Raw genomic sequence first — 15,719 nt, 5'->3', positions numbered from 1 at the left:
TTGCTAGCTTCTGGGCTTCACTTTCTTTATCAGCCTCTATATGCCTCAGTTCCATGGCTTGCTTCTGGGCCTCCATTTCTTTGGCTTGTAGTTCCATGGCTAGCTTCTCGGCTTCCAGGGCTCTCTCGTGGGCTGCTTTTTGTCTGACTTCTGCTTCCTGGAATTCCATACGTCTTTTGTGTTCATTTTTGCTTTCTTCTATCTGCAGTCTGTAGTGCTGCACCTTTTTGGTAGCTTCACTGTCACTCAATTTCCTACTTTTCTGCCCCTACTTCCTCTGCCTGAAATAAGAAAACAGAAAATAACAAACTAGTAACCACTTTGGCTGTTCTCAGGCCAAAACACTTAAAACTAATTTAAAATCACCACCGGTGTCTCAGAGCAATAATCTGTGCACACTATCCTGCTCGCTGTGCCACTGGGATGGGTTGGACCCCACTTCTGGGGTGCCACCTGATGTGCTGTGGTCCCACTGAGCCCAGAGTCCGCCCGTTCCACCAGCCTGGGCTCCCTCATCCTGTTTCTCTCTCTCATAGAATTATACAGTCTGCAATCAACTCTGTGTGGGAAGACTCTGCTCAGGAAAGTGCACACACCCTGTCATAAACAGATAGTTAAAGGTTAAGGTCTCTTTTACCTGTAAAGGGTTAACAAGCTCAGTGAACCTGGCTAACACCTGACCAGAGGACCAATCAGGGGACAAGATACTTTAAAATCTCGGTGGAGTTTGTGCTTTGTTTGTGCTTTTTGTGTTGTTGTCCATTCTCTTTTGGGATTAAGAGAAGCCAGACGTACATCCAGGCTCTCCAAGCTTCCTGAAATAGTCTCTTCTACTCAATATAGTGAGTAATAGTTAAAAAGGCGGATTAGTCTTTTGAGTTACTTTCTGTATTTGCAAATGTGTGTTTGCTGGAAAAAATATTTTATTTCTGTTTGCTGTTACTTGTGCTTATGCTAGAAGTGGGGGGGGGAGTCCCTTTAGTTTGTATAAGCTAGACTCTGTAATATTTTCCATCCTGGTGTTACAGAGTTAGTTTTTCTTTTCTTTTCTTTCTTTTAATAAAAGCCTTTCTTTTTAAGAACCTGATTGATTTTTTTTCCCCTTGTTTGAGACCTCAGGGGATTAATCTGACTCACCAGGGATGGGTGGGGGAAAGAGAGGAGGGGGGAAGGTGAATCCCTCTTTGTTTTAGATTCAAGGAGGTTGAATCAAGGTAGTCTCTCCAGATGACCGAGGGAGGGAAAGTCTGGGACGGGGGAAGGTGGGGGAATGGTTTATTTCCCTTTGTGTTAAGACCCAAGGGGTTTGGATCTTGGATTTCCCAGGGAAGGTTTGGGAGGAATGGAAAGTGTACCAAAACACTATTTTTGGTTGGTGGCAGCGCTATCAGATCTAAGCTAGGATTTAAGCTTAGAAGGGTACATGCAGGTCCCCACCTTTTGGATGCTAAAGTTCAAAGTGGGGAACAAACCTATGACACCCTCTGGAGTGTAAACCCAAAATGATATTGTCTTGTATTATATAGAAATCTATACAGCATAAGCTTATGAAATTTGCCCCCTCCCTCAATGTGGAGGAAGATATGCACAGCTTCCCCACCCCCCCGCATTATGAATTGCACAAACTGGGTTTTAGAATAAACAAAAACAAGTTTATTAACTATAAAAGATAAATTTTAAGTGATTATAAAGGATAGCAAACAGAACAAAGCAGATTATTGAAGAAATGAAACAAAACACGCAAACTAGGTTTAATATATTAAAGAAATTGTCTACAAATAGTAATTTCTCACCCTAAATGTTGTTTTATGCAGGTTGCAGAGTTTCTTGAAGGTAAAATACACTGTTTGCAGCTTAAATCTCCGGGCATTCCTTTCACAGTCTGACCTTTCTTGCCTGGACTCAGCCCCTGCCTCCCCCAGCTTAGATCCTTTGTTTCTTCAGGTGTTTTCAGCAACCTTTCTTCTTGAGTGGGGAGGCAGTGGAGAAGAGCCCAGATTAACTCCTCACCAGCCTTAAATAGGATTTGCATATGGCAGGAATCCTTTGTTTCCCCAGTTTGACACCCCTCCCCCTTCCAGTGGAAAAATACCAGAAGTCAAAAATAATGTCCAGTACCCGGTGACATGGTCACCTGACCCTGCAGTGATAAAGCAGCATCCCAGGAAACTTCTCAGAAAGGAGGGAGATTAGTATCTTCAAAGACCTATTATCCTTCCTAATGGCCCATCCAGGGTGTTTGCATACTGTCTGGTGGGAGTTCCACAGGTGAAAAAACAGTTGTAATCAGAGCCAGCTCTACAGTTTTCGCTGCTCCAAGCAGCGCGCCGAATTGCCTCCACGGGCAGCGGGGGCAGTCCGTGTGACCTTAGGGCGGCAGGTGCGTTTCCGCAGTGGCAGCAATTCCGCGGCAGCTTCTATGTTTAGCTGAAGCCGCAGCGGACAGCTAAACATAGAAGCTGCCACCGAATTCCTGCCACTGCGGAAACGTGACTGCCGCCCGAACAGCACACAGACTGACCCCGCCGCCTGCGTCGGCAATTCAGCACACTGCTTGTGGGCAAAAACACAGGGACTGCTGCCCCTTGCAGATTGCCACCCCAAGCACCAGCTTGGAATGCTGGTGCCTGGAGCTGGCCCTGGTTGTAATTATTACATAGTCAAAATTTCTAACTTCAGATCCAGAAATGATATAGACACATACAAAATGGATAATCATATTCAGTAAATCATAACCTACCCAATGATATCTCACATGACCCATCTTGCATAAAATATATCTTAGTTATGACATCTGTATAACAATATTTCTACGAAGAATATGGGGTGTCCTGTCACACTGAGCATTAGACTGAGGGTGGGACGGTGTTTCAGTGACAGAGACTGCGGTAGCAGTGAGGGTCCCCACTGCCCATTGAAATCTCTGAGAGGTTAAGGGGGCAACTGGTAACTGCTGGTAGTGGGGGGAGGGGCCAAAATGGCAGCCCCCCTCCTCACCACGACAGTCACAGTCAACTTCCTGGTGACTGCCAAGGCACCCTCCAGCAAGACTCTCTTGACCATGGCCAGCTCCCCCGCCCCCCGTCCCCGCCATTGACCACAGCACCCTTGCTGGTCGCTCATGTTAAGGCTGGCCCTGCCAGGGTCAGCCTTAGGGAAAATGGCTCCCTTGGTGAACTTGTATTTTGGTGCGCTGGCCCCTGCTGCCTCCCTCAGATCCCCACCCATCCCTGTGTGGTCATTGCTGCCTCACCATCCCCCTGCCTCCCCAGTCTCCCAGCCCCACACCCATCCCTTCTGCTTCCCTCAGCCCCCATGGTCCCCTGCTGCCTCCCCCAGACTCTCCCCTGGCCCCTGCTTCTCCCTGAGCTCCTAACCCACTGCTTGAGCTCCCTTCTGCATGCCCTAGGCCGGTTAGTTCAGAAGTACCCAAGCAGGTAACTGCATCTACCGGCGAAGGGACAGACTTAGCAAGCTTCCCTGCCCCGGCAGAGAGCTGTGCTGCCAGCCTGGTTTCACTTCCCTGCTCTGGGTGCCACCTCATGGGGCTCAGCGGGAGTGCTAGCTGCTGGGGCCCTTCAGCTGCGCTCAGCCAAACTACCCCCCTGGCAGAAATCTGGGGGGGTGACCCCATGTGCCCCCCGCATGCCTCGCCTGTAACAGAATGTGATGTGGCAGCAGACAGACGGTGGTAGCAGGACAGAGGCAGCCGTGGCCAGCAGCAGCAGTGTGAACGATGGCGCAGCGAGCAATGGAGGCAGAGCGAATGGCTGCGGCAGTGACGGCAGAGTGAGCGACGGCAACTGTGAGCCAGTTGCAGCAGCAGCAGCCGAGGTGTTGTTTGATGGGAGGAGAGATGAACTCACATGAATGCACCTCTGAAGCCTGGTTCTTAGACTCATAGACTTTAAGGTCAGAAGGGACCATTATGATCATCTAGTCTGACCTCCTGCACAATGCAGGCCACAGAATCTCACCCATCCACTCCTGTAGTAAACCCCTAACCTATGTCTGAGTTACTGAAGTCCTCAAATTGTAGTTTGAAGACCTCAAGCTGCAGAGAATCCTCCAGCAAGTGACCCGTGCCCCATGCTGCAGAAGAAGGCGAAAAACCTCCAGGGCCTCTGCCAATCTGCCATGGAGGAAAATTCCTTCCCTACCCCAAATATGGCAATCAGTTAAACCCTGAGCATGACCATGGACAGCAGCTGGGCAGGGGGTGCAGTGGAGGGAGAGGGGAGTGGCATGTTAAAGTAACATTTGTTTGTCAGACTTTGTGATGGGGCCCACTCACTGCAGGTGGTGCCTCCTCCTGGCCATCCTGGTAGAGGTGCCAACTTTCTAATTGCACAAAACAGAGCACCCTTGCCCCACCCCCTGCCCTGCCCTTTCCATGAGGCCCTGCCCATACTCACTCCAGCCCCCCTTCCTCCGTCACTCACTCTCCCCCACCCTCACTCACTTTGACCGACCTAGAGCAGGGGATGCGGGGTCTGGGAGGGAGCCAGGTCCCTCCCAGAGCTTGCACCCCCTCCTGCACTCCAAACACCTTGGCCCCAGTCTAGACCCCCCTCCCATATCCCAAACCCCTCATCCCTGGCCCCACCCCCGAACCCACACCCCCAGCCAGAGTCTGCACCCCCTCCCGCACCTCAACCCCCTGCCCCAGCCCTGAGCACTCTCCCTCACACCAAACCCCTTGGCTCCAGCCCAGAGCCCCCTCCTGTACCCCAAACCCTGCATCCCTAGTCCCACCCCAGAGCCCTCACCCCCAGCTGGAGCCCTCACCCCCTCCCGCACCCCAGCCCCCTGCACCAGCCCAGTGAAAGTAAGTGAAGGTGGGGGAGAGCGAGGGACGGAGGGAGGGGGCTGGAGTGAGTGGGAGCGGAGCCACAGCGAAGCAGTGGGGCCTCGGGGAAAGGGTGGGGCAGGGGGTGGGGCAAGGCCCTGAGTACGTGGCAGGTTGGCATCATTGTGAGTGGGCCCACTGGGCCAGAGCGACATTACAGCGTGTCAAGCAGTGAACAGCTGCCTCACACTGCCTGCCCCTGCCCAGCGTGCCTGGGTTCTAACCTGGTGGGATCACCACTCGGGCACGGGGCAGAGTTCAGTCTGCAAAGCCCACTCAGGCCTTCACTGCCCCGCTGGGACCCCCACCAAGGTTGCCAGTTGCATTGTGGAGACAGGTGCAGCCTAGGCAGTTAATCAGCCTACCTGGCCACCTTAACCCCTTCCAGTCTTGCATGAGGTAGACACTCTATCACAGATGTTCACACCACAACGTGAGAGACTGAGGCAAAGGACATTGTGGGGTGGGTGTTTGCTCATGGTCATATGTTTCAAATCATGGTTGTGGTATTTTCCCAAATTAATGCTGGGTTCCTTTTCCCTTTTAATTAAAAGTTTTCTTTGCTATACACAGATTCAGTGCTTGTGAGATGGGAAATATTGCCTCTGAGAGGCACCCAGGAGTGGTGTTTAATTTTCCCATATTACTGGGTGGGGGCTTGAGCTGGTTCTGTTTTGTATTGTTAAGAGGAACCCCTAGATATTGAACCCAGCCTTATTGCTGCCGACTCCACTTGGCAGAAGGGTTGCATTCAAAATCCTTGCTACCAAACTAGCAATCTCAAGTGCCATTCCCTTTACCGTCCTCGTGTGGAAGTTATCTGGTCTTGCCGATTCTTTAAATTTTTCTTCCATCTCAGATGTGGAAATTTCCATTTCTATGCGCTCATTTTCACCAGCCATACTGCCTGCATGTACCTGGATCGTTGTAACTGAAAACCAGGCAAAGTTTTTGTTTAGTTTTTAGGCCCATGCCTAGATTATATTTAATCTCCTTCCCATCCCACACAATTCTCCCCCTGAGGAGAAGATGAGAGAAAGAATGACCTACACTTGGCACATTTTAGTCATATGCGGCGTTGCTGTAGCATATTGGTCCCAGGATATTAGAGAGACAAGGTGGGTGAGGTAATAATATTGAGACCAAGTTGTGTAAGCTTATTTCTCTCACCAACAGAAGTTGGTCCAATAAAAGTTATTACCTCACCCACCTCATCGCCGATGTTAGTCGTGTCATTTAGTGAGTTGCTGGAAGGTACTCAGATACTACAGTGATGAGAACAGTAGACCAAGAGAACAGTAGAACAAGCTAGAATACCAAAGTGGTTTACACATCTCTAGTACTGCAGTGCTCAGTGACAGAGATTTGGATCTACGAGGGTATAGAGAAAATTAATTGCGTTTTTTTTTCCAAATTATAGAGATTTAAATGATCTGCTTTTCACATGCAGCTTGGAATTTGCAAAGTCACCTCTTGAGAGCTGGCCAATGTCCTATTGGGCCCGCACATGCCTATATAACTCAGGTAGGTTCATAGGAGAACTGTACTTTTCTGTATGTGGAGTAAAAGCAACCTGCCTCCAGTGGGGGAAGTAGAAAGAGCAAAGAGACACGGGGTCTGGGAAAAGAGATGATGGTTGTGTACAGACACCCTCTCACCAAAATACCTCTTAGCTAAGGGAAAGGAGAACTGGGCTGGGAGCCAGGAGACCATGGGTACAATCCTGAGCCTGCCAATGACAAAAATGCTCATTTGTTTCAATGGGGCCAGGGTTTCTCCCCTGGGGGTCTATACTTCTTTTACCGAGAACACTCCATTAGGATGCATATGCAAAAGGGGGAGAATCAAGGTTGCACCGACGGACTTCGTATTACCATTTGCTGCCTTTGGAGTGCTCCACTGTAAACCTCATGTGGTGATTTGTTGTAGGTTTTTGAACTGATGACTATATTTTTAACTTTTGCTAGTGAGCCAAGGTTTTTAATCAGTCTGAATAGTCCATTACACTCCCTACTTTTGCCCCACAGTTCATTTTATTCTCCCATCTGCTCTGATGCTCTCAAATGTAAACAAGGAGAACTGGCCACTATGCCCCAGGCCAGCGCTCTGTTGACCATCAGTGTGTCTGCTGTGCAGCACACAGAAAGGGAACCTCTTGACAAGAGCCAGATGGCACCTTCACATGGATAGAGATTGCAGTGGTCCAGAGTAGGGTGTCATCTTCTACTGACAGTCTCCTCCTGTTCCTGTCTGCAAAAGTAACCAGAGAAGGATCTGGTGATGTGACTCTGTTTGACAAATCATTTGGCTTCATGTTAAGATGTTTAGGGGGAACAGTAGAGACACTGAGGCCTGTCTCTTTGCAAAGGGCGGAGAATGAGTCGCTCCTATCTATTGACTAGTGGAGGTGACAGTGGTTGGTTAAACCTAGCATCTGATGGGTGTTTTAACAATGAGGTTCTGGTCTGAGTTATAGCAAAAATCACTGAGCTGACACAGTGAAGACAGATGTGGTGGTCTCAACAGAGAAGCCAAACACTGATTAAGCCATGGGGACTGAACTAGCCTCTCCCCACTGGAGAGGGGCTCTCTGGGAAGAACTGGGGCACTTTGGTGGTTGGTCTTAGAGCTGTTTCAGGCTCTAAAAACTCAGTCAGGCAGCATTGTTACACCCAGTTCGAGTTTGAGATGTTACCCTTAAAATCTCAGTGACTGTATGGAAGCAGGATCTAATCCATGAACACACTTGGAACTGCACTATCCATGGGGTGCGCTAGAACTTTTTAGGCTTATATAATAATTCATGATGAATTTGGAAGAGGGAGGCTGGAAGAGTAGCACTGAATTTCGTCCCTGAAACCAGACCACAGGACACCCACTGTTCCGTCCTGGGCTTTTATCTGTCAGAATGACCGATTACATTCCCTACTGATTACATTTGCCCTTCGTTTCATCTCTCTCTCCCATCTGCTCTGATGCTCTCAGCCATGGACAAAGAGAACCGGCCACCGCACCCCAAGTCAGTGCTATGCTGTCTGCCAGTGTGTGTGCTGGGCAGCCCGCAGAAAGGGAACCTCTTGACAAATAGGGTGACCAGATGTCCCGATAAAATCGGGACCGTCCCGATATTTAGGTGTTTGTCCCGCGTCCCAACCGATCTTTGGACAAGATGCAATTTGTCCCGATATTTCGCTCTGCCGGCAGTACTCGGCTTTTTTTTTTTTTTTGCTCCGCCGCCAGACCCGCCCCCCCCATGTGTCCCGATATTTTCTCCCTCTCATCTGGTCACCCTATTGACAAGAGGCATTTGCACAAAGGGAGAGAAGATCCCACTGTGACGTGGACAGAGGGTGGGAATGGCAAAGACTAGGGTGGCATCTATTGAGAATCCCCTCCTGAAACAAGGGTTCTGGGAAAGGGTATAGTAACATGGCTGAATCTAACACATTATTGGCTTCCTGTTAAGGTGTATGGGGAGGAAATGGGGACACTAAGGCCTGTCTCATTGCATTGCGATGAGAAGGAGTCTCTCCCCTCTCTGTTGACAGATTGATTCGGGCCTGGATGACAGTGGCTAATAAAAGCTAGAATCTGATAGGAGTTTGGTGGCCATTACATTAAAAGTGAGGTCCTGGTCTGAGTTGATAGCAAAAATCACTGAGCTGACACAGTGAAGAGAGATTGAGTGGTCTCAGCAGAGAGGCCAAGCACTGAACTAGCCTCTCCCCACTGGAGAGGGGCCCTCTGGGGAGAACTGGAGCACTTTGGGGGGGCAGGTGGGGAAGCATGTACCTGAACTATCCTGGCATCTATCCCCACAATGCAACTGGCAACCTTGGTGGGGGTCCCAGCGGGGCAGTGAAGGCCTGAGTGGGCTTTGCAGACTGAACTCTGCCCCGTGCCCTAGAGGTGATCCCACCAGGTTAGAACCCAGGCACACTGAGCAGGGGCAGGCAGTGTGAGGGAGCTTTTCCTCACATAGCCTGTGTCCATCCAGCACCTTCCACCAGCACCACATTCACTGAGAGAAAGTGAGGGGACAAAGCCCACCAGGTGCTTCTCTTTCTCATGAGCCATTTTGCAAACACGGATCTGGGATAATTGGCCTTTCCCTGGGCCATCGGTAACAGGCCTGTTAACGGGCCATTGGGCCCACTCTGCACGAGACCCCTGAGAGACGAGTGACGCACACAGCACATGCCAAGGCCAGATCTGCTCTTATTTAATGAGAGGAGTGAACAACATTTCTGTTAAACAGTCGGGAACCCGCTGCCGCTGCTGCTCCTCTTCCAGGGCAGGTGGAGCCCTCCGTGCTCATTTCCCCTTTTTGGTGGGGAGACAGCAGATCGCTTTGCAGTTTGCATAGGTGTATTTTGATGGCAGCTCATATTTGCCACATTTGTGGCGGCACTGACCAGGACAGGTCTTCTTCTGCCCATAACCTGCAGTAGACACAGAGAGAGAAAGCGAGTCCAGGGTTAGGTAAGAGAAAGGCTCTGCGCTCACACTCACTTAGGGTTGCCAACTTTCTGATTGCAGAAAACCGAACACCCTTGCCCTGCCCTTCCCTAAGGCCCCACCCCCACCCCAGCTCTTCTCTAAGGCCCCACCCCCACTCACTCCACCCTACTCCCTTCTTTGCTCACTCTCCCCCACCCTAGCTCATTTTTACCTGTCTGGGGCAAGGGTTTGGGATGTGGCAGGGGGTGAGGGCTCCCGGTGGGGGTGTGGGCTCTGGGGTGGGGCTGGGGATGAAGGGTGTGAGGTACAGGAGGGGGGGTCCAGGCTGGAGGGTGGGGCTAATGGGTTTGGAGTTTAAAAAAAAAATAATTGGAGATATACTGATCTCCTAGAACTGGAAGGGACCTTGAAAGGTCACTGAGTCCAGCCCCCTGCCTTCACTAGCAGAACCAATTTTTGCCCCAGATCCCTAAGTGGCCCCCTCAGGGATTGAACTCACAAGCCTGGGCTTAGCAGGCCAATGCTCAAACCACTGAGCTATCCCTCCCCCCCAGTGTGGGAGGAGGCTTTGGGCTGGGGTGCAGGAGGGGGTGAGGGTTCCAGCTGGGGGTGCGAGCTCTAGGGTGGGACCAGGGATGAGGGATTTGGAGTGCAGGAGGGGGCTCTGGGCCAGGGATGAGGGGTTTAAGGTGTAGGGGGGGCTCCGGGCTCAGGAAGGGGGTTGGAGTGTGTGTGTGGGGGGGATGGGGTGCAGGCTCTGAGAGGGAGTTTGGGTGTGGGAGGGGGCTCAGGGTTGGGGCAGAGGGTTGGGGTGCAGGAGAGGATTTGGGGTGCAGGGTCTGGACAGCGCTTACCTCAGGTGGCTCCCAGAAGTGGCTGGCAAGTCCCTGTGACCCCTAGACAGAAGCACGGCCAGGCAGATCTGCACGCTGCCCGCACCAACAGGCCCCACCTCCAGAGCTGCCATTGGCCATGGTTCCTAGCCAATGGGAGCTGTGGAGCTGGCACTTGGGACTGGGGCAGTGTGTGGAGCCTCCTGGGCCGCTGCTGTGCCGAGGGGTTGTAGGGACATGCCGGCCGCTGCTGGGAGCTGTGCAGAGCCAGGGCCGGCAGGGAACCTGCCTTAGCTCTGCTGTGACGCTGACCAGATTTTTAATGGTCCTTTCTCGACCAGGCCTTCCGATCGAGAACCAGACGCCTGGCAACCCTACAGTCAGTTCCCACCAGAACAGCTCCCCCAGTGGCTCAAGTGCAGAACTGATGGGTGGGGCTTGGCTTTGGGCTTGAGTCCACACAGGACAAGACCCTCCCATTCATGCTCAATCCCAAGAGAGGAGACTGACGGGGAAGCTGAATGGCAGTTACTTGCCCAAGAGGGGAAGGGCTGCTCACCTCACCAGCGGCTGCCTTCCCCTTCCTGAGGCCTCTCCCGCTACATGGTTAGCATCCCCCTGGAGAGCACCAGCCCAACACCAGCCCCTCCATGAGATCTGCCCCTAGATCTGCCTGATGTCCTGAGAGATCACCAGAGTCAGTGATGAGCTGGGGGAGGGATCTTGGGAGAGCCCCTTGGAAAGGAAAGTGGGTTCCTGGAGTTCTGATGGCATCTCACGGTGAGAGACTGACTGGCCAGGGGCCTGGTGTCTGGGAGTGTCCCCCAGGACAGGCGAAAGCAGACTGCAGTTAAAGCAGGGGGGACTTCAGAGGTGGAGACAGAGCAAGGAGTGATGGGGCTGGTGGGGAGAGAGGGGAAAGAGAAGGAAGTGGTGGGAGTCCCAGGGCTGGTGGGAGGTGGGTTGGGATGGGGAAAATGAGAGAAAAGGGGGAAAGATGGTGGAAAAGGATGAGGGAGTGGGAGAGATCTGAGGTGGAGGAACAGGGAGTGGGTGGGGAAAAGGAGAGGGGGCTGGTGGGGAGTGGGAGAGATGGAAGATGCCCCATGGGGGCAGCAGAGTGAAGGGGAGAGAGTAGAGTGAGGTGGAAGAGGCAGGGTGGACAGAATGGAAACCAAGGAGATGGAAGAGGGGGAAGGACAGTGGGTGTGGGAGAGAGGAGAGGATGGGCAGGGTTTGGGGGAAGGCGGAGCGATGTGGGGAGGGGAGATTTACTTCTGTGGAACCTCTGGCAGATCTTGGCACTACCAGCACTGCGATGGTGGCAGAACCCAGCTCCTGTCCATTTGCACACACTGTTCTGGGAATCACATGGGCAGGTTTGACACACAATTGTATTCACTGAGGCGTAAAGTTAAAGCGCCATCGAGGTGAATTGGGGAATGGAGGGGAGTTTCCTGTTAGTCTTAGAGCTGTTTCGGGCTCTAAAAACTCAGTCAGGCAGCATTGTTACACCCAGTTCGAGTTTGAGATGTTACCCTTAAAATCCCAGTGACTGTATGGAAGCAGGATCTGATCCATGAACACACTCGGAACTGCACTATCCATGGGGTGCGCTAGAACTTTTTAGGCTTATATAATAATTCATGATAAATTTGGAAGAGGGAGGCTGGAAGAGTAGCACTGACTTTCGTCCCTGAAACCCGACCACAGGACACCCACTGTTCCGTCCTTCTCTTTAGAACTTGGGGCCAGCGTTCTCGCACTCGAATGCTCACTGTCAGGCTCCTTAATCCATATCAAGGCACCCACATAAAAGTGGCCTGATTTTCAGAAGAAGCCCAAAAGAGTCAGGGTTGTGCAGAACCTCTGGAAATCAGGCCTGTTTGATCTTTGTGCCTAATGTGGATCCAGGTGTTTAATGTTAGGATCACAGCCAGGGGTGAGAGTGTTGGTCCCAGGTGCCTGAGTTCTGATGGTGGAATTCTCTGCTCGTCCTTATGGGAATCCTCCTTACACAGAGTCTCATAGTCGCTCACTAGAAAGAACCCAGAGATCCAGATACTCAGCTGCACATCGGGACACCTAATTTGTGCTCACAGTTGTCCTGGCACAGATCGTCCACAAAACATGCCCCCTCCACTGAATACTGCCTGAGAGTCTGAATCCTTTATGTTACCCTCAGATCCCCCTCTATTGTCCCTATTTCTACCCCACAGAGGTTGACATCTCACCTGGAGTAGCCAAGGAGACCAGCAGGAGAACAGCAAACACAAGGTAGAGGATCCTCATGGCTGGAAGTCGGCTGGGATCTCAGCAAGTGTGGAGAGACGAGAAGTAGAGAGAGGCTGGATCTAGGAGCGGTGAAGTGGTGAGGCTGGGAATCCAGGTGTTTATAGAGCGTTTGCTGACAGAGAGCAGGGTGCTGAGGGAGGAGCATGCACTCAGTGATCTCCAAGTACGCGTTGTTCACTGCTTGACACACTGTAATGTCGCTCCGGCCCAGTGGGCCCACTCACAATGATGCAAACCTGCCACGTACTCAGGACTCATTGTTCACTGTCCCTGCCACTTATGAGGAACACGCACAGTTCCCTCCCCCCAGCACCCAGGTGTGTGGGTTGAATTCACCCTCCGACACATCCGGCTCCCCAGATTTAGAGGGAAATTGACAAAACACCTTGTTTTCTAATTAAACAAAAAGCCACCAACCGTAGGTCTTTGATATCACTCAGTCCTGTATGATACCCCAGCACCCCATTTACACACATGCTCTTAGCTGCAGCTCTTAGCATCAGTACAGATGTATTTCAGTGCTCATAATGCATTCCATTTGCAAACTCAAACAAGTTCACATCACGTTTGCCATGGAATTAGCTCTCAGGCAGGCCCGTGTCTGTCATGTGTGAGAAGAACATTGGTGCTCAAAGAATAATGTTCTAAACCCTATTTGCAAGGTTGTGTACATGAAATCCCCGTGATGAAGGGTGGGGTTGGAGAAGCATATCCCAGCTTTATGACGGCTGTGTTGCACCAGTTGGCTTTGAAGATCATCTGAAAGGGTATCATAGACCATTGTGATCATCTTGTCAGATCTCCTCTTTAGCCCAGGCCAGAGAATTTCACCCGCTGAATCCTGCACCAAGCCTAAATACCTCTGGGTGACCTACAATGTGCCTTTTAGAAAGACATCCAACGTTCATTGAAGGACTTCAAGGGATTGAGAACGCACCCCTATACCTAGGTGGGTTGCTTCACTGGTTAATTACTCACAGTGTTCAAATACGTGCCTTATTTCCAGTCTGAATCTTTCTACCTTCGACTTCCTATCACTGGACCTTGCTATGCTGTGCCTTTCTCTGCTAGACTAAAGAGCCCTCTAGCATTGGCTAGCGTCTCACTGTGTAGGTCCTGAGCATTAGATCCACTGAGGTACTTCAGTGCCTAAATCCACCATTGAGGCACTGTCAACATCCCCCAAACCAATGCTCAGCTGCCACCTACATTCCCGCCAGATACATGCACAAAGTCGTCTGCGTCGCTGGTGCCACCCGCACAGCGACTGAGCTGCTCGGATCCCTCTCTGAAGCTGAAGTAGGATTCTCAGGCTAGGTATTCCCGCACCTACCTCTCCGGGGGAACACAATCCTGTAGGCACACTCAGAGAACCCATACAGGAGTGGGCCTGTCTCAAAAGACAGCTGGCGGGAAGCCGGTCAGGGGAGTGTATATGTACATGCCTGGTGTTTAGGGCAGACTGTTTGCATTTCAAGGGACCATATGGGCCCAGACAGTTGTTACAACCAGCGCTCACCTGGGCGAGGGGGAGATGCAGGTTCTAGTCCCTGCTCTGAGGAAAGTTTATTTATTTATGCAAAGTGAAACAGCTCCGACAGGAGAGACTCACCCCAGCATAGCCCATCACCCAGTGGGCAGGGCACTCACGTGGGAGACCTGGGTTCAAGTCCCTGATTTGAAGCAGAACTTGAAAGAGGCCTCCTGCAGCTCAGGTGAGTGCCCTGCCCTCTGGGCTATTGGCTGCAAGGGGATGGAGCTCTCACTCTTTCTGCCATATCTGCTAGGGCACAGGCTGACCAGGCATCATGGCTGAGAATCCCTCATGAGACAGATATCTTCCTCTGGCCAAGCACTCAGGTGCCAAGAGACCCAAGCCCTCCAAGGTATTTAGGCACCTGACACCCTTTGAGTCAATAAGAGTTAGGTGCCTAAATACCATTGACGAGCTGGGATGCAGCCCCTTTCAGGGGCGGGTGTAGACTCCAGGCCTTTCCTCTGCATTTCAGTCCTGCCTAGTACAGACTCATCCTTGCTCAGTCTGTTGTCTTCTGGGAGTCCCTTCCTGTGACCTACTTCTCCCTCTGCATTGGGCAGGGAGCCTTGGTGCCTAACTAAGACTGAGGATCCCAGAAAGGGGTGTCATGGGTTGCCCACCCCTCTGGGGTGCCACCTGATATACTGGGGTACCATTGAGCCTGCCTGTTCCACCAGCCTAGGCTCCCTTACACTGCCCTGCTGAGCCAGGCCCTCGAGCCTCCTCCAGTGCACACCCAGGGACACACCCGGCTACAGAAAGACACAGACACTGAAATCAGCTCTGCATGGGAAGACACAGCTAGAGAATTGCCCCGCACTCAAGTGCACCCTTGAGGGGGCAAACCCAAACTTATGTCATCTTGCACTGCACAGAGAACTGTACAGCGTAAACTTCTTGATATTCGCCTCCTCCCTCAATGTGGAGGAAGCTTTTTGCATCTCCTCCCCAGCTATGAATTCAACAAACTGGTTACAGAGAAAACAAAAACAAGTTTATTAACTAGAAAAGATAGATTTTAAGTGATTATAAGGGCTAGCAAACAGATCAAAGCAGATTACTGCGCAAATAAAACAAACGCAAACTAAGCTTAATACACTAAAGAAATGGGTTACAAGTAGTAATTTCTCCCCCTAAATGGTGTTTTATGGCAGATTTCAGAGATTCTTGAAGACAAGCTGCTCTTGCTTGCAGCTCAAAAACCCTAGGCGTTTCGTTCACAGGCCAGACACTTTTCTAGCCTGAGCTCAGTCCAGCCCCCACCCTCTTTGTCTTTGTTTCTTAGATGTTTCCAACAGTCATTCTGGGTGGGGATTCAATGAAGAATGAACCTTGATTAACTCCCTTCCCTCCCTTAAATAGGATTTCCCTATGGTGGGAATCCTTTGTGTTTCAGTGTCATTCCCACCACCCTCAGTGGAAAAATACTGGTATTCTATGATGGAGTCCAGTATCAGGTGATATGATCACATGACCCTGCAGTGTCAAAGCAGCCATGAGTCAAAGGCCATTTGTAGACTCCCAAGAAGCTTCTCAGGAAGGTGAGAGATTAGCATCTTCAAAGACCTATTGTCCTCCCTAGTGGCTCATTGACTTTTCCCCAGTTAACCAGCCAGACTCATTGCATTTTGTCTGATGGGTGTTCCCCATACATAGTCAATATTCCCAACTCTAGATACAGAAATGATACATACATACAAATAGGATAATCAGATTCAGTAAATCATAACCTTTCCAATGATAT

At 51.1% G+C, this 15,719-nt stretch overlaps 1 long non-coding RNA gene across 1 annotated transcript; it reads right to left on the bottom strand.

Annotated features, from left to right (window-relative positions):
- Nucleotides 1-9,054: 9,054 nt before the first annotated feature.
- Nucleotides 9,055-11,084, bottom strand: LOC120400246. The gene is made up of 2 exons (XR_005595637.1): nucleotides 10,703-11,084; nucleotides 9,055-9,291 (listed from the first exon to the last, which is right to left on the bottom strand). It is a non-coding gene; the product is annotated as an uncharacterized LOC120400246 (long non-coding RNA).
- Nucleotides 11,085-15,719: the final 4,635 nt, after the last annotated feature.

This window comes from Mauremys reevesii, linkage group 3, assembly GCF_016161935.1.
Source record: "Mauremys reevesii isolate NIE-2019 linkage group 3, ASM1616193v1, whole genome shotgun sequence".
Lineage (NCBI taxonomy): Eukaryota > Metazoa > Chordata > Testudines > Geoemydidae > Mauremys > Mauremys reevesii.
The sequence above is the reverse complement of the archived record's forward strand: the minus strand, read 5'-3'. Positions and strand labels throughout refer to the sequence as shown.